Raw genomic sequence first — 23,028 nt, 5'->3', positions numbered from 1 at the left:
AGTCTTACTGGAAAATATGTACAAAGCACTTGGTAAGGTATATGTATAGTTGTTAAAAATATTTATTTTTTAAACTCAATTTTAGTGTTTTTACAGAAAAGAAAAAGAGGCACCTGGGCAGCTCAGTCAGTTAAGCGTCCGACTTCAGCTCAGGTCATGATCTCACAGTCATGGATTTGAGCCCCACATCAGGCTCTGTGCTGACAGCTCAGAGCCAGGAGCCTGCTTCTGATTCTGTGTCTCCCTCTCTCTCTGCCCCTCCCCCACCTCATGCTCTGTTTTTTCTCTCTCTTTCAAAAATAAATAATAAACATTAAAAATTTTTTAAAAAGAAAAAACATCTGTGGTGTTAGCAATTCAAAATTACAGTTTCTAGGTTGACTACCACAGAAATAAATATAATCAATACTATGACAAGTTGTCTTAGCTTAAAGTTTTAAGAACACTCGTGGTTAACATCCTCAAGAAATAGTTGAAATATTCATTGAGGTAAAAGGTAACTTGCAGTGAAAGCCAACTTAAAGTTTTCCAGGGCTACTATTTTGATGTTTATGGTGTATATTATTAATTTAGATAAACTTCATCTTTCTCTAGTCTTTGATCAGTTTATGAATTGCATGTTATCTTCATGTACGAAAAGCACAAATTTTAAACAAGTGTTTGTACTTGTTGTTCCTAGGTCATAGTTTTAAAATCCTGCACCTATCATTTTGTCAGTTTTGAGACAAATGAAGTACCCTTAAAAGGCAAAGGAGGCAGACCATAAAATCTCCTTTTTGGGGCTATCTTTTAAAAAAAAGTCATGGAAAAACTCTGAAAGAAAGATATAAAATACATAAGAAAATATGTACCTTTTCCTAAACTAATGCTACATAGAGAAAGGAGAAAGAAATGAAGTGATTTGTTAAATATATCTATTAAACATCATTTGTGTCCAAAGCCCTGATGTAATCACTGTAGTCTATACAATGAAAAATAAGAGAATCCCTGCATATAAGAAAGTAGTCTTGAGAAGGAAAGCTGAATGTATGCTTGAAGGACAGAAAGTAATAGGAAGAAAGTATTACAGATAATGTCCTAGAAGTGCTAAAAATAAAACATGTACAAGGAACACAAAATATTTCAGCTTGCTTGGAATATAGGATGTGAAAATGAGAATGTTTAGAGATAATTAAGAAAATATTCATTGAGTCAAGATCATAGAGTACCTGCCTGCTCTATTCTGTATTGAATAGACAGTTAGGAATCCTAAACTCATTTTGATCATAGGAGCGACATGAGAAGTGTTGTTTGAAGACTAAAGAAAGATTGGGACAAGAAAAGATTAGATGCAGAACCCAACTGGGTGATTTGACAACACCTAGAGACAGATGGGGAGGGCCTGAAGCAGGAAAGAGCAGTAATGGCAATGAGAAGGCTTATGGAAATGTACCCTGGGGTAGAATTCATGATACTAGCAAATAATCAGGTAGAGGTGGCAAAAGAGAGAGAGAAGCCAAGAAGATCTTAAAATTTGGGCCCGGGGTCTAGTAGATAATGGTAACACCAATAAAATTAGAGAACTCATAAATATAAGCATTTTGGGGGTGAACTGATGTGTTGACATGCTGAGCTTAATTTTTGTACATACTTCTAGAAAATATTTATTGATATTCGATCATGTGCCAGAAACAGAGCTAAATACTAGGGATAAAATGCTGAGAACAGATTATAATCTATTGAGGAAAACAGGTGGGCTCTTTGATAATACACAAACAAATATAAACAGTGTAACAAATGTGACAAGCACCATAAAGGGGAGATACCTAATTACACTTGAGGCTACAATAAAAGAAGTACTTGCGGTGCTTTGGGGGAAATATTCCTCCCAATAAAATGACACTTAATTTGACATCTGAAGGGTTAATAGTGACAGTCAAATAGAAGAAGAGGCCAGCAAAGGTCCTTCTAAAGCAGAGTGTGTGTGTGTGTGTGTGTGTGTGTGTGTGTGATGTAGAAACAACTGCCATTACTGCTACAGCACCTTGTGGAGAAAAAGAGGATGGTATGTATGAAAAATGGGAAGATAGTTATGTCCCTGAAGTTGAGTGAAAGAAGGGAGGGTAGGATCCTAGGTAAGGGGGCAAAAAACAGCTAATCCATGCATATCCTTATAGTCTATTTCAAGGATCTGTCACCCTAACAGCATTAGGATGACATTGAAAATGTTTAAACATGAAAGTATCTTAATCAGAGGATGAGATGGTAACACAGACTAATGTGGTGATAGGAAATAGGGGAGTAGCAAATACATTTAAGAAACATTTCAGGGGCGCCTGGGTGGCTCAGTCGGTTAAGCGGCCGACTTTGGCTCAGGTCATGATCTCGCGGTCCGTGAGTTCGAGCCCTGCGTCAGGCTCTGTGCTGACAGCTCAGAGCCTGGAGCCTGTTTCAGATTCTGTGTCTCCCTCTCTCTGACCCTCCCCCGTTCATGCTCTGTCTCTCTCTGTCTCAAAAATAAAATAAACGTTAAAAAAAAATAAAAAAAAAAAAAAGAAACATTTCAGAGGGAAAAAGAGTAGCATTTTATGATGGATTGAAAATTACACATTCAGAGGAAAGAATGGTCAGGGTGACTTCTATATTTTTGTATTATCCAATGGGATGGATGAGATAAGAGTCAGCGGAAAAGGTCCACATAAAAGGAGGAAGCTACAAACTGAGTTTTGGACTTTTGCAATTTAAGGCACCGAGGGGATTTCCAAACACATACATCCATAGCCATTAAAATAGAAGGATAGATATTCCTGAAGTAGGTGAAAAATGGAGGTAAAGACTTGAAAGTCACCGGCAGGGAAGCAATAGTTGAAGCCATTAGAGTAGATGAAATCTGAAAATAAATACAGAATTAGAAGAGGAAACCAAAGGCAGAACTTTAAAAACTATTCACATGAGAAAACAAAAGGAAGAACTCTGTGGGAAGGTGGCAGGAAAGGAATAATCAGAGACTGGAGTAGAATTTGAATAATGAAACATTGTGGAGGTTTGTGAAGGTGTAATTATACATTGTTCATGTATAATCCCTGTTATTTATTTAATGATATGAACAGCATCAAAATGTGCAAACATTGCCTTTGTTTGTCTCATAGATGCCCTTTCCCCACCATGCAACACACACATGGGCATGCGCATGTGCGCAGGTGCACACACACACACACACACACACACACACATCTTCTCCCCTATGTTAGGTAAGTATGAGTAAATGCTTATGAGAGTTTCTCTATGTATTCCTCAACACTGGGTCTTTATTTAAATGATTAGATTCTTGCTATATTCTTTTGAGAGGTAAAAAATTTTAAAATAAGTATGAGATTATTTCTAGCATCAACTATCAAAAAATTATAGCTATTGTTTGAGCTTAACTTGTTGAAATAGTGTGGCATAGGGCCAGTTTAACTCAACAATGGACGGTATCAGCGTACAACAACAAAGCCATGGGCTTACATGAAAACTATAAAAGGATACTTGCTGTATTGTTCTTGCCCTTGGAATGCTCCTTCCTTCCTTTCCTGTTTTGTTGCTGCCATAGGATGTCAGCTCAAATTTACTGTCATTGTTGTCATTTGGCCAATGAATATCATGAAACGTGGTAGGCACTTAACCTTGTATGAGTCCACAAGCAGGCAGTCTGAAGTCTCACTCCTCTTAGGATATTCATATTGGCTGAATGTTCTTGGAATACAAATGTGACAGTGAGGTCCTTTGTTTTTCCCAACTGAAATGTACCTTTCAGAATGGCTTTGAATCTCATACAAAGCTTACAGATTTTAGGAAATACAATAGGCCTTCTCACAAATTTTCAAAAGTAGTCTACAGATCCTGAAGTTCTATAAAATTTCCCTAAAATCAAAGACCTTTTTTCATGGGAAATAAGCCTAAGGCAAGATTTCTTAATCTCAGCACTGTTGGATTTTGGACTAGATCATTCTTCCTTGTAAGGGTTTGTCCTGTGCATTGTAGGATAGTTAGTGGTATCCCTGGCTTCTGTTCTCTAGATGCAGGCAGTACTCCCTCCTCCCAAGTTCTGAAATTAAACCCTTCTCCAAACAATGACAAATGTCCCCTGGGAGGCAATATCATCAGGTCAAGAACGGCTGGCTAAAGAAAAGGGCCTTAATGCAAAGTAAAACTGAGTAGAGGGGCACCTGGGTAGCTCAGTCGGTTGAGCGCCCAACTTGGGCTCAGGTCATGATCTCACAGTTTGTGAGTTTGAGCCCCACGTCAGGCTCTGTGCTGACAGCTCAGAACCTGGAGCCTGCTTCAGACTCCTTGTCTCCCTCTCTGCTTCTCCCCTGCTCACACACTCTCTCTCTCTCAAAAATAAATAAACATTGAAAAAAAATTTTTTAATGAGTAGAATTTGTAAAATGCAAACTGTGGAGATATAATTTAATTTTTCCTTTGTCTTTCTCTCATTATGTGTATTTAAAGCAGAAATAGAGACTTTTAAATAGTAAAATCACCTATTTATGGTAATAATTTCCTGATCTTTCTTTTCCTAATGAAAAATTAGGTACACACTCTGAGATGTCTTGTTTTTTTCTGCAGCGTTTTGAATTTTATATGTCAGTTCCATCCATCCATCCATCCAACCATTCATTCAGTAAGCATTTTTTTTTTCCTTATGAGAGTTTCCCGGCAGGGAAGCAAGCTCTGTTTTTGCTCCAATAGCTAGGTGTTAGGGAAAACAAACAAGCAATAAACAATGAGATAATCAAAGTTGCTGGTGCTCTTACAGACTTTTTTTTTTATGGTGAAAAATTTAGATTTAGATTTAGCCAGCTGGAGTCAACTAAGATGACCCCAATTTTATTGGCAACACCTAAGCATCTTAGTCAGGAGCCAGTCGAACATACACCTTCTTCTTTACATCAGGCCTGATCAGGGTGTTGACCTTGGCCACATCAAGGTCATAGAGCTTCTTCACAGCCTTTTTGATCTGGTGCTTGTTGGCCTTGACATCCACAATGAACACAAGTAGGTTGCTGTCAAGTGTAATGGTCAGGCTTGTTTCTCCTGGGGGCACTCTTTTGAGGATATTTGGGCAGAGTTCCAATTTGAATGTTTGAAAACACAGTGCACAAATAAGATGCTGTCAAGCAGGGAATCAGAACAGCTTGCTTAATCGAGCAGGTATTGGCAAAGTGTTTTTGTAAATAAAATTTTATTTCTCTATATATTGTCTATGACTGCTTTCCCACTGCTACACCAGTCAATTAGTTGTAACAGACAATATATGGTGAGCAAGACCTAAAGTATTTGCTGCCTCGTCCTTTAGAGGAAAAAAAACGCAGACTTCTATAAAAGAGTGAGATTGGATGGTCATTTTTGATTCAATAATTGGAGAACTATTGTGATGTTGTGATTTCTAACAAATATATATTTGGTCTCTACCCTGTCCTTGCACGGAACTCCTAAACATCGTGAATAAGAGCAATACGTAATAAGTGGTAAGAGCAATAAAGGTGTTTTTTGTTATATATAACAAGCTCTTTTCTCAAGCACACAATATTTATGTTAACGAGGAGAGTTTGGGAAAGCCACTGAGGAAGGGAGCTAGTAGCCAGGGGAACCAACCAAGTGATTAGAGGGTGGGAAATTTCAGCCCCATCCTTCTACCCACTCCCTCTGACCTCCAAGATGGGGAGAGGGGCTAGAGATCGACTTAGTCACCAATGGACAATGATTTAATCCATTGTGCTAGTATAATGAAGCCTCCACTAAAAACCCAGAAATGATGGAGTGTGGAGAGCTTCCAGGTTAGTGAACAAGTTCGGCACCCCTGAACTCCACAGGGACAGAAGTTCCTGTGCTCACAACATTTCCAGACCTGGCCCTGTTTCCCTTTATCTCTTCATTTGTAGCCTTTAAAATCCTTTGTAATAATAAATAGATAATCTAGTAAGTAAACTTGCCCTGAGTCCTGTGAGCTATTCTAGCAAATTAATCTAACCCAAGGAGGAGGATGTGTATGGTACAAAATGAGGAAAGCTTTTAGAATCTCTAAAAGAAAGAAAATCTTATTGGAGCCCAAGTTAGGGAAGCTGCCCAAGAAACACGCTCTTCAAAGGGATCAAAGTGTCTAGAAAATAGAGCAGTTTTTACAGAGTTAACTACATCCTGTAAAAGCTCGAAAGATTATAGGTTAACATATACACAGGAATCCCGAGTTTTAACATGAAGGAATACAGGGAGTAGTAGGAACATTGATGGGTATCTTAAGGACAAGATAGTTTTCTTTAGGCTGCTCAAAGGCAGACATACAGTGTATGCTAGGTGGACCATAAGTTAGGCTTTTGGTTTAAACAAAGTTTACCTACAGTCATGCTGACTTAGAAAGAAATCTAAATGGCTTCCCCTATATTTCAGGCCTTTAGAAAGTTTTTCTCACATCATGTGGGAGCATCCGACTTCTAGCCACTCAGAAGCGCAGGTAAACAACATAGATTTGTGATTGGCATCTGAAGTCTGGGTTGGGCGCCTCTTACAGGACTGAGTCCCTAATTTGTGGGATCTAATGCTAACTCTAAGTGGGTAGTGTCAGAACTGAATGAATTTAGGACATGCAGTTGGTATTGGTCAGAATTGGAGAATTGCTTCATGTGGAGAAAAACCCACACACATTTGGAGATCAGAAGTGTTGAGTGAATGGTAGAGAAATAACAAGAGAGTTTTTTCTAGATAACAACATTTTGTGTGGGTGATATTTAGACTTAGAGCTGACTATAAGAATCAGTCTTGATGAGATGAAGGGGAGGAGCAGGCAAAAGGAGTGGCTGGAACAAAACCCCTAAGGCGAGAATGAGCCAGAGTGGGTGAGGGATAGAAATGGTCAGATCCAACAGACAACGGGGGGAGGAAGTGGGATTGAGAGTCTATGATATCAAAAGTTCTTTTTGGGTCTATTAAACATTCATATGGAATATTCATGTAGATATTTGGATATAGGAGCCAGGAGTTGCAAGGAGAGGTCAGAATTGGAGATAGGTATGTATACTGGACATACAGATGGTATCTAAAACCATGAGAGAGGATGAAATCATTTAAAGGGACATTGTTGAGGGGCTCCTGGGTGGCTTAGCTGGTTAAGTGTCTGACTTCAGCTCAGGTCATGATCTCGTGGTTCATGAGTTCGAGCCCCATGTCGGGCTCTGGGCTGACAGCTCAGAGACTAGAGCCTGCTTTGGATTCTGTGTCTCCCTCTTACGCTCCCCCTCTCCTGTTTGTGCTGTGTCTCTCTCAAAAACAAACATTAAAAAAAAATAGAAAGAGATGTCGATGGAGAAGGGCAGGAGATGGATACAGGGCAGAGTGCTAATCAGCTCCAAATTCAGAGACCCAGCTATGAGAAAAGTTGCAGCAGAAGACAAGATAGGGTAGCTAGTAAGGTAGAAGTAAAACTAGGAAAGTCTTTGTCTTGGGACTGTCATTCAATGAACAGAATACTCTTTCATCTTGTGAGAACAACTGTCTATGTTTCTACCTCAGAGGAAACTGAAGTTAATGTGACTGGGTAACTAGTTACCAGACAGTAATCAGTAGAGTGAAGACTTAACTCAGATCTTACATGTAGAACTGTCATAACTATGAGGTATCTTAGGGGACACTTGTTTTTTGTCCAGTTAGCATCTAGACCTCCCTGTTCCATTCTCACTCCACATGGCTGCAGGGAGACCCTTGAATCAGCACTTCAATCTCCTGGCTCCAGTAACTGGGAGATGGACTGATGGATGATACAAGCCAAGCTAATCAAAGCCTTCCCTATTAGTTTCCTCAAACTATCAGAAGGAGAGGCTCCTTACAAGGATAGTAGGTGGAGTGAATGAGAAAAAGTTAAAACTGGCCATGGCTAACTTGCTACCCAATAAAACCAATGCAGAGGCAATGCAATGTTTGAGCCCATGGAGACTGTGGTGGGCCTGAGACAAAAGCACTGTTCCCCACACCCCCTTCCCCCTTTTACACATACTGGTTTGAGATGGGCTGTCACCACTTAAACCTAAAAATGTTCTAATACAATGCTTTTTCATTGTTTAGCTTGTATACCAGCACACCTCCATTTGTACATTAAATAAAGTTGAAATGTCAGTGTTTAGTGATAACATACCCTGATTTAAAATTAAGCAGTTCAGCTATTTAACATAGACAAACTAAAGCATTTTTAAAGCTTTTCTTCCCCTTGCTACTCAAAAACATTTTGTTATGTGAGAAACAGTTTCAACCAAACTGTTGCTCTATTCAAAATCTCAACACTTTGAGAAAGGAATAACTTAGATTTTTTTGGTGTGTGTGTGTGTGTGTGTGTGATTTGTTTTGTTTTTGTTTGTTTATTTTCATTTAAGACCACTCTCTTTTTTCCCCTTCCCTCTATTTTCATCGTTGATGGATGGACAAATAAATATTTCCAGGCAATCTTCTCCTGCTGTTTTCATTTGCCTTTCTGTCTAGTCTTTACATTGTACCTTCTTTCTCACTCTTGCTGCCCCCTGAGGTCTAACTTCATAAACTGGTCCTCACTGTAAGTGTTTAATTTAATGCCTTTTGTATCCTTAAATTGCAAATAAGCTTTTAAACTTATGAAATAAATAATAAGTTAAAATTACTATGACTATTGATATAATCACTGTTACCATTATCATTATACCCAGTTGTTCTGAAAATGCTACTTCTGTAAGCCTGTATTGATTTATTTTGAGTGAGATAATTAGAAGTACTAGTTCTCCATTGTATGAGCAATAGAATAGGATTTTCTCCTATTCCTCATTTCATTGGGATCTGAATGGAAAAATCTGACTTCTACATCCAACTGTGAATATAGTGGCCATAATTTTGGTGTGATTTTTTTCTTCTCATGAAATTATAGGCACCATTTCCTATTTTCTGGGACTATCTTAAGGACAAAGGCAGTGAAATTAGAGCATCCTATGGACTCTGTATTGGCACGTGCCCACCTCCAGGTCCTATTAATATTTTGATTGTACCTACTATAGTATTTATACTTCTGATATCTCGACATAAGAATCTATAAATAAATCTTGTTTCTGGCCATGAACAGGGTGCGTCTCACTGATATCCAAGAACCACCAACCTCTACAGTTAAATTTAGTCACTGCATAGCTCGTTCCCTCCACGGCTATATATTTTTGTTGTTGTTCCTTCAAAAATTATTAATTCAATTTCTATTTGCACTTTTTCTGGCCTAATCTGATCCAGCCTTGTTTTCTCTTACATGTCAGGTGAGTAGTTGAATTTACACTGATATAAAGCACTTTCCTTCACTCTCAGAGCCCTTCTCCACTTTTTTTTTTTTTTTTTTTTTTTTTTTTTTTACTATTTGGATAAGCCAGTATTTATTAAATACTTTCATACATTGTGCTTTAATGACTATGCTCACCTCCTTTTCTATTTTTAATATGGGTTTTATTATACGTACACCATTGAGACCTCTTTGGAATGAAACCCACCTATTCCATTTCAGACTTTAAGTAAACGTTCTTGTTTCCAGAATGATAAGCTTTCTTAGCTAGTTAAGTTTTACTTATTGGAAGTTGCCATGTATAAAAAGAAAACACAGACCTAAAACTTACAAAACAAGAATATTCTCCTCAAATCCTGAATCAGCACAACTCTTTAATCATATATCAGTATTAAGTCATTGTAACGCTTTTTTCTTCTCTTAAGTTTCTGTTTCTTATTAAAGTGTAACCTTTGAGGACACCTCAAGAAGAATGTTGAGGCATTCCTAATGAATAGGCTTACCCATTTCTGGCATTAGCTGCATGTCATCTGATGTCTTCTCTTACATAAATGTTGAATTTGATCAGTAAGAGAATTTACCTGAAGTGGATTTGGTATAAAAGTCATTTAAGGTATACTTTAAAAACTTTCTTGGATTTGAGCCTGCTGTATGGCAAATTGTCCTATCCATCCATAGAGTTTGGGTGTGTGTTATACATGTGTGTACACGTTTTAACTGATGGATGGTGAAAAAGTGTATTTATGCAATTAACAAGATAGGTAAGCTTAAACAAACAAAGGAGCCCATAGACCACAGCTATTCATGTAGAAGGCTGACTTATAAACTTACAGTCTATAAAATGACTAAGCCTGAATATACTCTATAAATCCAAGTATAATAATATTCATATCTGAGCATCATATTTTTTAAGACTTTATTTTCTTAGAAGAGTTAGGTTCACAGCAAAACTGAGAAGGTACACTGATTTCCCATATGCCCTGTGCCCCTACACATGCATAGCCTCCCCCATTATTAACATCCTCCACTAGGGTGGTACATTTGTTACAAATGATAAACCTGCATTGACACATCATAATCACCCAAAGTCCATAGTTTACCTTAGGTGAGCATCATATTTTAAGAGATACAAATAAATTGGAGTCTGACCAGAGAAGAAACACCAAAAGGTAAAGGGATAGAAACCAAATAACCTGATGACCAGTTTAAGAAACAAAGATGATTTATTTTAAAGAATAGAAGGTTCAGCCCTTGTGCACTATTGGTGGGAATATAAATTGGTATAGCCACTATGGAAAATGGTATAGAGGTTTTTCAAAGAACTAAAAATAGAAATACCATATGATCCAGTAATGTCACTACTGGGAATTTACCCAAAGAAAGCAAAAACACTAGTTTAAAAAGATATATGCACCCCTATGTTTATTGCTGCATTACTTTTTACTTTTTAAGTTAGTTTCATGCCCAGCAGAGAGTCTAATATGGGACTTGAACTTATCACCCTAAGATCAAGACCTAAGCTGAGGTCAAGAGCCAGATACTTAACCAACTAAGCCAATTAGGCACCCCTGCTGCATTATTTACAATAGCAAAGATATGGAAGCAACCTAGGGTCCATTGATGGATGAATGGGATAAAAAGATGTGGCATATATAGAAAATGGAATATTACTAGCCATAAAAAAAGAGTGAGATCTTGCCGTTTGCAAAAACATGGATGGATCTAGAGGATGTTATACTGACTGGAATAAGTCAGATGGAGAAAGACAAATGCTGTATGATTTCACTTACATGTGGAATCTAAAAGGCAAAACAAATGAATACGTAAATAAAAAGCAGAAACAGGCCCAGAAATACAGAGAACAAACTGATGGTTGCCAGGGGTGAGGGAAACAGTGGAATGGAAAAAAATGGATGAAAGGGTGTGGGAGATACAGGCTTTCAGTTACGGAATGAATGTCGTGAGAACAAAAGAACAGCATACGGGATATAGTCAATGTAATAGTGTTGCAAGGTCACAGATGGTATCTACACTGGTTGTGAGCATAGAATAACATAGCAGCTTGTTGAATCACTATGTTGTATACCTGAAACTAAAGCAACATTGTGTGTCAGGTATACTTCAATAAAAAAAAAGAATAATGAAAATAAAATAAAATATGTACTTTAAAAAAGAACGGGAGGTTCAGGGGACTATATGTTGTCACATGGATATACTGTGAAGAGCTTTCAACCAAAAAGATTGCACTTTTCTCTGTGGTTCCAAGCAGCAGAACTGAGGTCATTGAATTATCTTCTAGTACAAAGACTTTTGCTCTTTGCAAGGAAGAGCTTTCTTCTCACAATCAGAAATGTCCAGATGGAAATGGAATGCTCTTTTAGTATGTTTAACCAAAAGTTATTATATCAGTACGTAGGGGTTTTGTATTTGGAACTGAAGCAGTAGATCTTCTTAACCCAGAGATTTCCTCTACCCTGAGATTTTTTTCCCGCTTATCAAACTAACAACTATTTTGCCAGATATTGTTAGATATTGCGATATAGAAGAAAGCAGTAAACCTCCATGAAAAAGAGCTCTTTGTCATCATATAGGGCCTCAAACCCATGCGTATGAAAATGGACTCACTATAACTCCAAGTCTGTTCCCCTTCTTGTTTCTCTATTTTTATCAAATACATACATGTTCAGATACTTTTTACATTATTTAAAATCATATTCAATTAGAGCCAAAGTCATGATCTTTCTCCTGCTTAAAAGTGTGTCTAACATTTATCCTTTTAGTTTCTTCCTATTGCTAGAGCTATCCATCATTGCAGACCCTCAACTGCAGAAATCCAAACTGGGTCAACAGTCTTCTAATAAGAGCCCTTGCCACTATTCTCCTTATTTCCATATTTTTTTAGATATTCTACCATACCAGTAATGATTCCCTCAAATACTGATTTTATTTTGCCTTTACTCTCTTCAGTAACCCTTAAAGTTCCCTTTTGGCTACAGAATTGGTACAAACTCCCAATTATATCATTTAAAACTTCCCATAGTTTTTTTTTTTTATTATCTGTTGCATTTTGTCATTTTAAAAATGAACTTCCTGGCATAGGAGCTGGCACCTTGTCTTCCCTTGGATATGCAGATTTAATTGTTTGTTATACTTCCTGTATACACTCCATTTAACCCCCATCTCCCAACTTGTATTTCCCTCCTTCAACACCCTAGAAGGTGTAGTTTACTTTCTCCACGGGGTATTCCCTCACTCTCTTGCTCAAGTTAAATATCCTTTTCTTTCTTACTTTTATAGGAGGCACCGTAATTATATATTGACAAAAAATATTTGTTGAATAAACTAATAGCAGCTAATTACAATGTGTATGAGAGAAACTCCAGATACTCAATATAGTCCTGTTCATTTCCACCAATAACATGGCTTCATTGTGCTTTATATAATCTCAATTTCACAATAGCATTTATTTCCTACAACATTAGACCCTGAAAAAAACATGTGTCTCTGTCAATATCCACAGGTCAGAGGAAATACTTCCATCAGGAGCATTGTGGCCAAGAGGCAGAGGATAAGCCATCTACATCAGAATTTAGAATAGAAACTTGCTTGAAAACTGGATGAGCCACGGTAGTATCTCAGTTTGGTTTTAGTTCTGCCAAGAAATAGCTAATTTCATGCAAGAATTACCTTGTACCTGATCCAGAGCAAAGACTCTCTGGCTACTCTTTATATGCATTGATGCAATAGTAGAATTATTTAACGCTTAAAAAAAACAAGTAAGGACAAATATGGGAAAAAAGAGAATTTTAGGGTATGAATTAACTTCCTTCCTTCCTTCCTTCCTTTCTTCCTTTTTTGGGTACCTACTGTAACTGGGGCAGGTGGGGGGCAAGGGGTGATTGTCAAGAGATTTAGCAACTGAGAAGAATCAAAGTGGTTAATTACCCCAAGAATTTTTATAAACATTTTTTTTCTAATGCTTCTTTAGGAAATTGACCAACTTTAGCAGGTGGTAGTTCGGTCTCTCTCTCTGCTGTTAACATTCAAGTCATACAATCCTCTCATTTATTTTTCTATGTACATTAAAAAAATCAAGTTCACAATTTTGATTGCTTTCTCAGAAATCTTCTGTGACCTGTGAGAGTAAAATGGAAAATTGAGCAGAGGTCATTTAGAGAGCAGGCATAAGGGGAAGAAGAGTAGGAAATTAATTGTATTCATCACTGTACTCCCTTCCCAGATGTCTTCCAAAATGCTATCTTTTATTTTCAAATCCATTTTCCTTCATATTTAGATGCAACTGTAGCTGGTAAAAAAGGCTTTGATCTATATTTCATAGGTAAGTATTATTCATGTGAATATTTCTTTTCAATAGTATAGAAAATATAAGCTGCTCATGTCTCCTGACTGAGGTTTCTGCCTCTCATCCTGGCTTGCTGGTCATAAAATTATATTTTAAACATACATCTGTTTTTTCATTAATGTCAAAAATTAAATAGCAACATGAGGCCTTCTTGATCTTCTCTTTCAATATTGGAACGAGACGCTTTCTTCTGGTTAGCAGGCGAAATGAAAACAAGACGTGACAGAGAAGAAAAATGTATATAAGTGGACCAAGTGACTTCCTGCTGAGGAGGTATTTGATGTGGTGGTGGGGTGGTGGGGTGCACAGAACCAAAATCATCAGCCCTACCCAAGCCTGACACTTCATAAAATGCTACCTGATGAAGACATCCTGTTACTCTGGAATAAAATGTAACTGTTTGGAAAGTGACAACACATTGAGCTCATATACCAATCATGCAGGAAAATTTGTAATAATTTTTTAGCCAAGCAACTGGGGGATAGGGATGGAGAGGGGGAGGGAAGATAAAGAAAACAGGAGCTTGCCTGAAAGAAATTGAATACTATCTGAATACAATGTGCACAATGTGGGTACACTGTGATGTTAAAGAGCCCGGACAGCTGAGTCCTAGAAACTTGAGATTGGTTAAGTCAAGCAGGTTTGGTCACATGGGCCACATAAAGATGTCAGTATGTGTGTATGCACACAATGTGTAGAGGGCATTGCCATGAAGTGAGAAAGAGATGCAAACAAGAGAAACCATTGACAATGGTCAGAAGATCCCGGTCACACCCAGGTCCAACCCTTATCAAAAACACTGGAAATCTAGTTCATAAATGGCATGGTCTGGTAAAATGTCTGTTCAGAGATGCTGACAGTTGATATAAACATGAGTTTTGGTGAAGGACTCAATATTGTTAATTTTTTTTTTGGATGCTGCTTTGGATTCTTCGACAAGTAGTACCCTATTACTGGAAATGAATCCCACTAATAATTGTATACACCTTTTACTCATAGATCAAAATATTAAAGTGACATGTAGTAGGGCATTTAGTAGTTCAGAAAGTTGCCCTTGGGGTGTCCCATGTTTCTGTATGTCATCTAAAATTTTTTTTTACCTTTATTTATTTTTGAGAGGCAGAGAGAGACAGAGCACAAGTGGGGGATCAGCAGAGAGAGGAGACACAGAATCCGAAGCAGGCTCCAGGCTCTGAGCTGTTAGCACAGAGCCCAACACAGGGCTTGAACTCACAAACTGTGAGATCATGACCTGAGACGAAGTCGGACGCTTAACTGACTGAGCTGCCCAGGTGCCCCAAGGCTACTTTATTTCTAGATGATTATTGCTTCACTCAGTGTGAACAGGCACATACAAAGTCAGTGGTTAAAATATACAAATGGATAAAAAGCCAATAACCCTCTTGGTTTTTAAAAATTACCTTTGCAGTCTGGGAGAACCATTTAAAAATAGTAAAATGAATTTAACAGTTTTGTTTTCTAATGTTTCATTATTTTGTGAAAAATGTATTACCATGAACATTTTAAATCAAAATTTTATTAATTATATGAGAAAGTATCTTATTTTATATTTTACTCTGGCTACTGGAAAACAAAACTTGCTATAAAAAATAGAGTATTTAAATATGTGTAACAACACATAGACTGTACATAGAAGTGTGTCTAATGATGTAAAGGGCCATATACAATTATGTAAAATTTTACACAAGCACGTGCACACAGGCATGAGGAAATAGAATAATTTCTTTTGTGGTTGGATTGCTATAACATGGCTTTGCTGATGATGAGGCGTGTTAACACTATGTTAAAAAGATAAACTGTCTTTTCTTTTCTGTGTACTATCTCTTTCTTCCTGACCCACCTTGAACCCTAACGCTGATCATCTGAACTATATTCTCAAGAAAAGATTTGATTTTTTTTGATTTCTTGATTTCTTTCAGTCTTGTATTTCTGCAACAACTATTCAGTCAAAACACAAACCTGTCTTGAAGCTACACTCTTACTTCCCGGGCACCCTGCTAGAGAAATTTACAAATCTTTCCATGTTAGCATCATGGTCTAATTCATGGTCTCCAGGCTCCACTGTGTTCTTAGAAGAGATTCTCAGTCTTTCTTTTCCTTGCCCTTTTTCTTTTCTTCAACTCAAAACCTTCACCCCTCTTAAGTTTCCTTCAATTTGAGAAGTCAATTTTGTCTACCACTTTGTCTAGTAGAGTTAGAAGATCAAACATGGTCACCCTCAACCTCTTACCACAGCTAGAAATGTATTTATAATGAAAGTATGCATAGTTTTTATTAATGTTTGTTTATTTCATTTGTGTGAGAGAGAAAGCACATGAGAGTGCGGGAGGTGGGGGTAGGGGCAGAGAGATAGAGAGAGAGAGAGAGAGAATCCCAAGCAGGCTTTGCACTGTTGGTACAGAGCCCAAAGTAGGGCTTGATCTCACTAATTGTGAGATCATGACCTGAGCTGAAATCAAGAGTCACATGCTTAACTGACTGAGTCACCCAGGTGCCCCAAAAGTACACATAGTTTAGTTTCATGGATTTATTTTTAAGATTTATTTTATAGATTTATTATTTTAATTTTTCCATGTTCCTCCCATTTCATTCTCAGGTCTCCTTTTTTTCCCATTCTTGTAGGATACTATGCCCTTCAGTCTCTTTCTTTGTAATTTATTTCTCAGCATGTACACTCATGCTGAAGTTTCTTTGATTGCAAAGTTTTGCCCTCCCTAACTCCATGCAACTTTGCATTCGTCTATAGGTACTGTCTCAGTTCTCTTCTCCATCCTTACATGGATTCCTTAAAAGACTCATCTCTACTTTTCAGTTCCTCAACTTCCATTCTTTTAAACCCATTTTTTAATTGACATTGTTCTCATTAAGGTCACAAAGGATCTCTCAGTTATTAATGCCAATGGATGTTTTTCATTTTGCCTTTCTTTTATTGGACCCCTCTCCTAGAATTGAAACTTTTTTTGTTCCATGGAAATACTAGACTCCCTGGTCTCCATAAACCACACCCAACTGGTTTTGTTTGTGATCCTCCATCTTTTTTGTGAATCCATTTTTTTCCCTGATTTTTTCTGAATGTTGACCTTCAAGGTTCATCTCTCAACTCAATGTTCTTCTGATCTCAGATAATCTCCTTTTATGCCATTACGACTCTGAGGTAATTACTCATTTGTCAATGTTGCCAAACCTATCATCATATATTTCCAATTGTCTAATTAAAATATCCATCTGCTTACTTGATAGATGCCTTAAGTTTTTTAGTTATGGAATAAACTAATTAATTAATTTTCCCTTTCCCCTAAATAGACTGTCCCTTGATATTCTCTGTGATAATTGTTGAGGTTCTCTTTTACCAAGTCATTAAAACTAGAATATTGACCATCATTCTTGACTCCTCCATTTCCTGCACTTTTAATATTTCTATGTTTATCAGTGACTACTAACTTAAATGATCTGGTTCACAGGATTAGTTAGGATAACTAGAGTCACCTTGCAAAGTTGAAAACCATCCTAGGTCAACGGAAGCAGAATCTTTGGGAGAGGGACTTGGAAGTTGGCTATTCTAATGGGAAGAGAGGATTGGAAACCATTTTTCTCAATATTTCTCAAATATATCACTTGTTCTTTTACCTACAGTATCACTACTTCGTTTTAGGTCATCTTCATCACTTATTGCATTTTGTCTTCCTCTTCTGGCCACCCACTTTCAGATTTATCCCTCTGCTGTCTGTCATCAACCCGCCCATTAGGATGAACATTCTGAAATGGGAATGTTACAATGGCACCTGCCTGGCTCTTCTAATCCTGTGTACTCTCCCGTGGCTTAAAACCCTTCCACAGCTTCTTGTCAAAAAGGATCAAATCCAAGTCATTAACTGGGCACCTGAGGCCTTATTTTAATTTACTTGTCGTTTGCCACTTTTTCCCTTTTATTTACCTTTCTCTGCTTCCCACAAAATGGACCCACTTACTCCCTGTGCATAAAAAGTTGTTTTCTTTCTTCCATGTCCTTGCTCACGAGGTCCCCTCTGACTAGAAATGACCTTTTGTGATTAACTGTTAAGCCTGTTTGTGTTTCAGCTTTGTAATCACTTTTTCCAAGCTGGGTTAGGTGCTTTTCCCCAATTTCTCGTAATGATCTCTGCCTCACGAAATTACTGCTTTTGCCACTTGAGTTTATAATGATCTCTGAATATGTCTGCTTTCTCTCTGAAAACAATGACTAGTGCTTAATCATCTTTGTATTCCCTGGTGTCTAGCATAATGCTTGGCATGTTTTAGATGCTCAAAAAGGTTTGTTGAATAAATGAGTAAATGAGCAGTTAGAAGTCATTGTTGATAAAATAAAATTGGATACCTAGTAGATGTTTTGTCTCAAAACAATAAAAAATTTTAAAAGGATAACTTTTGTCTGTTGAGAATTGTGAACTTGGGAACCAGTAGAGAGACTTTCTGTAGACTTGGAATATATTAGATCTCTGTTGACATTATTAGAGCTACTCCTGGAGGTAATGTGCTTCTGATTTATACATTCATTTCAGAACTTTCTGGTTATAATTTGGCTTCTTGAGTAGAAAAATGAATATAAAGCTGGTCTATATTAATACGGGTCTGATTAGCAGTTATATTTCTCACACAATTACGTTGTTTGTATACTACACATGAATGTCCCGAATTTGGGTTTGTTATCTATATTTTTTAGGGTTCAATCACGATGGACAAATTTTTTTAATTTCCAGACCTGCCAAACTGAATGATATGATCAGTACCAAGATCCCTTCAGCCTTGAAATTTTGAATTTATATTTTGTTAAATTGAAAAATTAAAATAAAAATTCAATCTTGTATTAATGTGTTATAAATCAAAATGTGTAGGGATTATAGAGAAATTATTGTGACAAAGTCTGTCATATTTTACATTCCTCACACATACTCTTGAGGGAAAAGAAAATTATCTACATTTTTACAAATCAAGGTATGTTAGGTGAACATGGAAAATGTACTATGAAATATGAAGACTGCAGCGGAGGTATGAAGGAACACTGAACTGAGGCAAAGTAGTAGGTTTTTAAATTTTTTGTTTTTTATTTTAGAGAGAGAGCATGAGTGGGGAAGAGGGGCAGAGGGAGAGAGAGAATTAAAAATAATTACATTTATTTATTTATTTTGAGAGAGAGAGAGAAAGAACACAAGTGGAGTAGGAACAGAGAGAGAGGGAAAGAGAGAAAGGGAGAGAGATTCCAAGAAGGCTCTGAGCTATCAGCACAGAGCCCAAAATGGGGCTTGAACTCATGAACCGTGAGATCATGACCTGAGTGGAGATCAAGAGTCAGATGCTTAACCGAGTCACCCAGGTGGCAGGAGAGAGAGAAATCTTAAATAGGCTCCGTGCTTAGCCCGGAGCCTGACTCAGCACTTGATCCCATGACTATGGGATCATGACCTGACCCAAAATCAAGAGTTGGGTGCTCAATTAACTGAGCCACTCAGGCGCCCCAGTAGTAGGTTTGTTCCAAGCGTTAAAGTTACTATATTTAACACTGTCGTATAAATTTTATTTATTTATTTATTTATTTATTTATTTGAGAGGGAGGACAGAGGGAGAAGGAGTGAGAGAATCTTAAGCAGGCTCCATGCTCCAGCACAGAGACCAAGCTGGGGCTCCATCTCAAGACTGTGGGATCATGACCTGAGCCGAAATCAAGAGTGGGAGCTTCACTGACTGAGCCACTCAGGCGCTCGTAAATCCTTTTTATTACGAATAACAACTGTCCAATCGTTTTCTGGAAAATATTGATCTGGGAATCTATTATCTGGGGAAAAAGATCACAAAGAAATTCATTTAAGGTTTTTTTTTTTTTTCTTTCACCTAAGTAACTGTCTAATCTGATACATGCTTTAGGGTGGAAATGTATTGAGGCAATTACTTGATTTTGCCTATTCTGCACCCTATGATTTTGAATTGTTTAGGATTACTGAGCCCACATTCTGTAATGAGAATTAGATATAATTTACAACGCATACTTTCTCATATAATAAATCTTAAGCATATATGTATCTAGTAATAGCAGACACTAGGTTTTGCTTGGGAAGTGATAACCTATTATAATACATGTCTTTATATATATGTATATTGTTCTGGATTTCAGCTGAGTATCCCAAATTTTTCTTATCTCATACCACCAGTATTGGAAACGACAGCTTTTGTTTCAAGAACTGGTTTATTAATCATAAGTTTAATTTTTAAAACAAGATCTTTGTGGTGGAATTTGCCAGTTTCTTGCCAAACACCTATTCAGGCTCTTCTCTTTAGACCCCAAACTCTAATTTTTAGCTGGTTATATTGCATCCTATAATAAAAAGCACATTGTGTTCCAGACATCTTTGCAGCTAAGTTTGGGCATGGGACTGAGTTTTGGCCTTGAACTATTACAGAGAAATATTTGGGGGAGTTCTCTGAAAATTGCTTGAAGGGGATTCATTCAGCTGGAAGTTCAATATAGCCTCCCACTTTCTTCTTAGCTTTTACTCTGAAAATCAGTAATAATAGCTGGAGCACCGACAGCCATCTTGGAATGTAAGGTGGCTTTGAGGGTAGGAGGCCAGGTACTGGGATGATACAGAAGAAAGAGGAACTTAGGTCCTTAAGAAATTTGTGGACCCACCATTCCTATCTGTAATTCCTATTTTCAGATTTTTTTCAGTGTGCGAGAGAAATAAGGTTCTATCTTGTTTGTCATTGTTATTTTTGTTGTTGCTGTTGCTGTTAAGAAAGAATTTCAGTTGAGCCCAAACTTGTACTCAGGAGTCTGGTTATGTCTGATGAAACCATATATCCATTACTCCTCACTGCCAGCTATTAGTATGTGTTGTTAAAGACAGATGAAAATCTATTCCTCTTAACAAGGAATGACTTGTTAAACCCAAATATGACTAGATAATAATGTTCTTATTTCTCTCTAGCCTGTGAATTTATGTCAATATTAGTTTTTTTGTAGTGTATCATTCTCTATTTTTATTTTAGGAGGGGCATTGTAAATCTGCTTTGTGGGAAATGTAACATTTTTAAAAATAATTTTTCTTAATGTTTATTTATTTTTGAGAGACAGAGACAGAGAATGAGCAGGGGAGGGGCAGAGACAGAGGGAGACACAGAATCCGAAGCAGGCTCCAGGCTCTGAGTGGTCAGCATGGAGCCTGACATGGGGCTCGAACTCATGGACTGCAAGATCATGACTTGAGCCAAAGTCAGACACTCAACCTACTGAGCCACCCAAGCACCCCGGAAATGTAACATCTTGCTTGGAATTGTGAATACCATGGATTCTCCATTGCATGGAAACAGGAACAACCTTATATTTCCTATGCAATACCATTGATCAGTCTATTCATTCATTTAACGAGTATTTTGTTTTTGAGTAGCTATTATGGGTCAAGTAAATTGTGGGAAGGCTTTGTTATTTAGTCAACTCATGTCTTTATCACATGGGACACCTGTGAATTAGGAGAAATTAGAAAAAAAAAAGAAGAGAAAAAAAATTGAACTGAATGGAAAGTATCTGAAAAGATTTAAAAAAAAAGATGAAAAGTGTTCAAAGATAGGACTGTAATCTACATTTCCCCAGATGACACCAGCCAGTAAGTACGGATATTAATGTCAGACATTAATGCTTGAATTATAAGGGTTCATAGTTGCCATTACAAAATTTCTCAGTACTCCAGCCATGAAGCCTCCTAGGCTTTTCTGGGAATCTTAGGGGGAAGGTCACCGTGCTTATGATGAGCCTCTGCGTATTATTCACCTACTGGCTGCTATGGTGCTTGCAAGACTCTTAGGTAGGAATCCCTTACCACTCTGCTTCATGTCAGGATCTTCCACAACACTCCTGTCCTGTGAAGATACCATTTCCAAGTTCGCTCTAGGTTACAAATTCCCACACTGCCAAAGGATACTGCATTGATATTAAACTGCACTGTTTTGGCAATTGAGGTGTTCTATGTAGAAATGAGGAAACTAGGTCTCCAGTCCACTCTGCCACATTGAAATGTTACCATTTATGCTCCCAAGTCTCCCATGAAAGCATTCTTTTGTGTTCTTATTTATAGCCCTGCAGTATGCAGTGCTTTCTTATACTCTATCTCTTATGTTTCCATTGGAGGTTCCTAGGGCATGAAGTTCCCTTCTGTATTCTCCTATGTACATCAACTCATGCTAACAGCTTGCAGGGAGAGCTACTGCCCCATCAGTTAGTTCATAACCAAACCATTAATCCTAGTTTGGGCTCAGATGGGAACCCTGCTATGTCAGAACTTAACATAGATTCTAGATGATTTTGATAAAAATAGCTAGTTGAGACTGAAGCTGTAATTTCTTGATATTGTGTGTGAATGTGCCTGTGTGTATTATATGTGCATACATATATACATGTATATATTACCATATCCCACAAAGCTTATAATCTGTATCAATATGGTATTGAAACATAGGAAATTTCGTATTCTAATTAAGTCATCTCTTCCAGTTTCAAAACTAATACAAAAGGAATGCCACATGCTATAACATGTATTTTACTTACTCTACATTTATCCAGATGTGAGTGTGAGTAATGCATGTACAGTGTTCCCTTAAGCCACTGTTTTTCTACATGCTGAAAAAATTTCTATATAGTTTATATGTTTTTGAATTTGTTTAAAAGGCGAGCCAATAATTTTTTCACTTTTACAGTCTCCTCTTAGTCAATATAGCTACTGTTAACATGAGTAAAGGAGATATGAATGGGTGGAGGAGATATGGAGAGGTCAACACTTTTGTAGATAAACGCAATGTAAAAACAAGGAACTACTCTTTAATTATTGGCATAGAAATAATGGGAAAGAAACAAAATTACTTCCTGAACCACATTTTATCACCTGACTACCTGTTTTAATCAAATGAAAATCTTAACCATCTGAATTTAGGGCTGCACAGTAAATTATAACAACTTAGGATCCTTGACAGTAATGATCACAGTACTAAAATGGTTATTTAGAAAGAAAGTCAGGACCATTGAGAAATATTTTATCAGGTTAACTGGTTAGAGAAAGAATAGAAATAATTTTTCAAAAAAATTTTTTAATATTTATTTATTTTTGAAACAGAGACAGACAGAGCATGAATGGGGGAGGGTCAGAGAGAGGGAGACACAGAATCTGAAGCAAGCTCCAGGCTCTGAGCTGTCAGCACAGAGCCCGACGGGGGGAGGGCTCGAACTCACGGACCCTGAGATCATGACTTGAGCCGAAGTCGGATGCTTAACTGACTGAGCCACCCAGGTGCCCCTAGAAATATATTTTCTTAAAGACACAAAATA

The sequence above is a fragment of the Panthera pardus genome, unplaced genomic scaffold (assembly GCF_024362965.1).
Source record: "Panthera pardus isolate Hobbes unplaced genomic scaffold, ASM2436296v1 HiC_scaffold_16, whole genome shotgun sequence".
Lineage (NCBI taxonomy): Eukaryota > Metazoa > Chordata > Mammalia > Carnivora > Felidae > Panthera > Panthera pardus.
The sequence above is the reverse complement of the archived record's forward strand: the minus strand, read 5'-3'. Positions refer to the sequence as shown.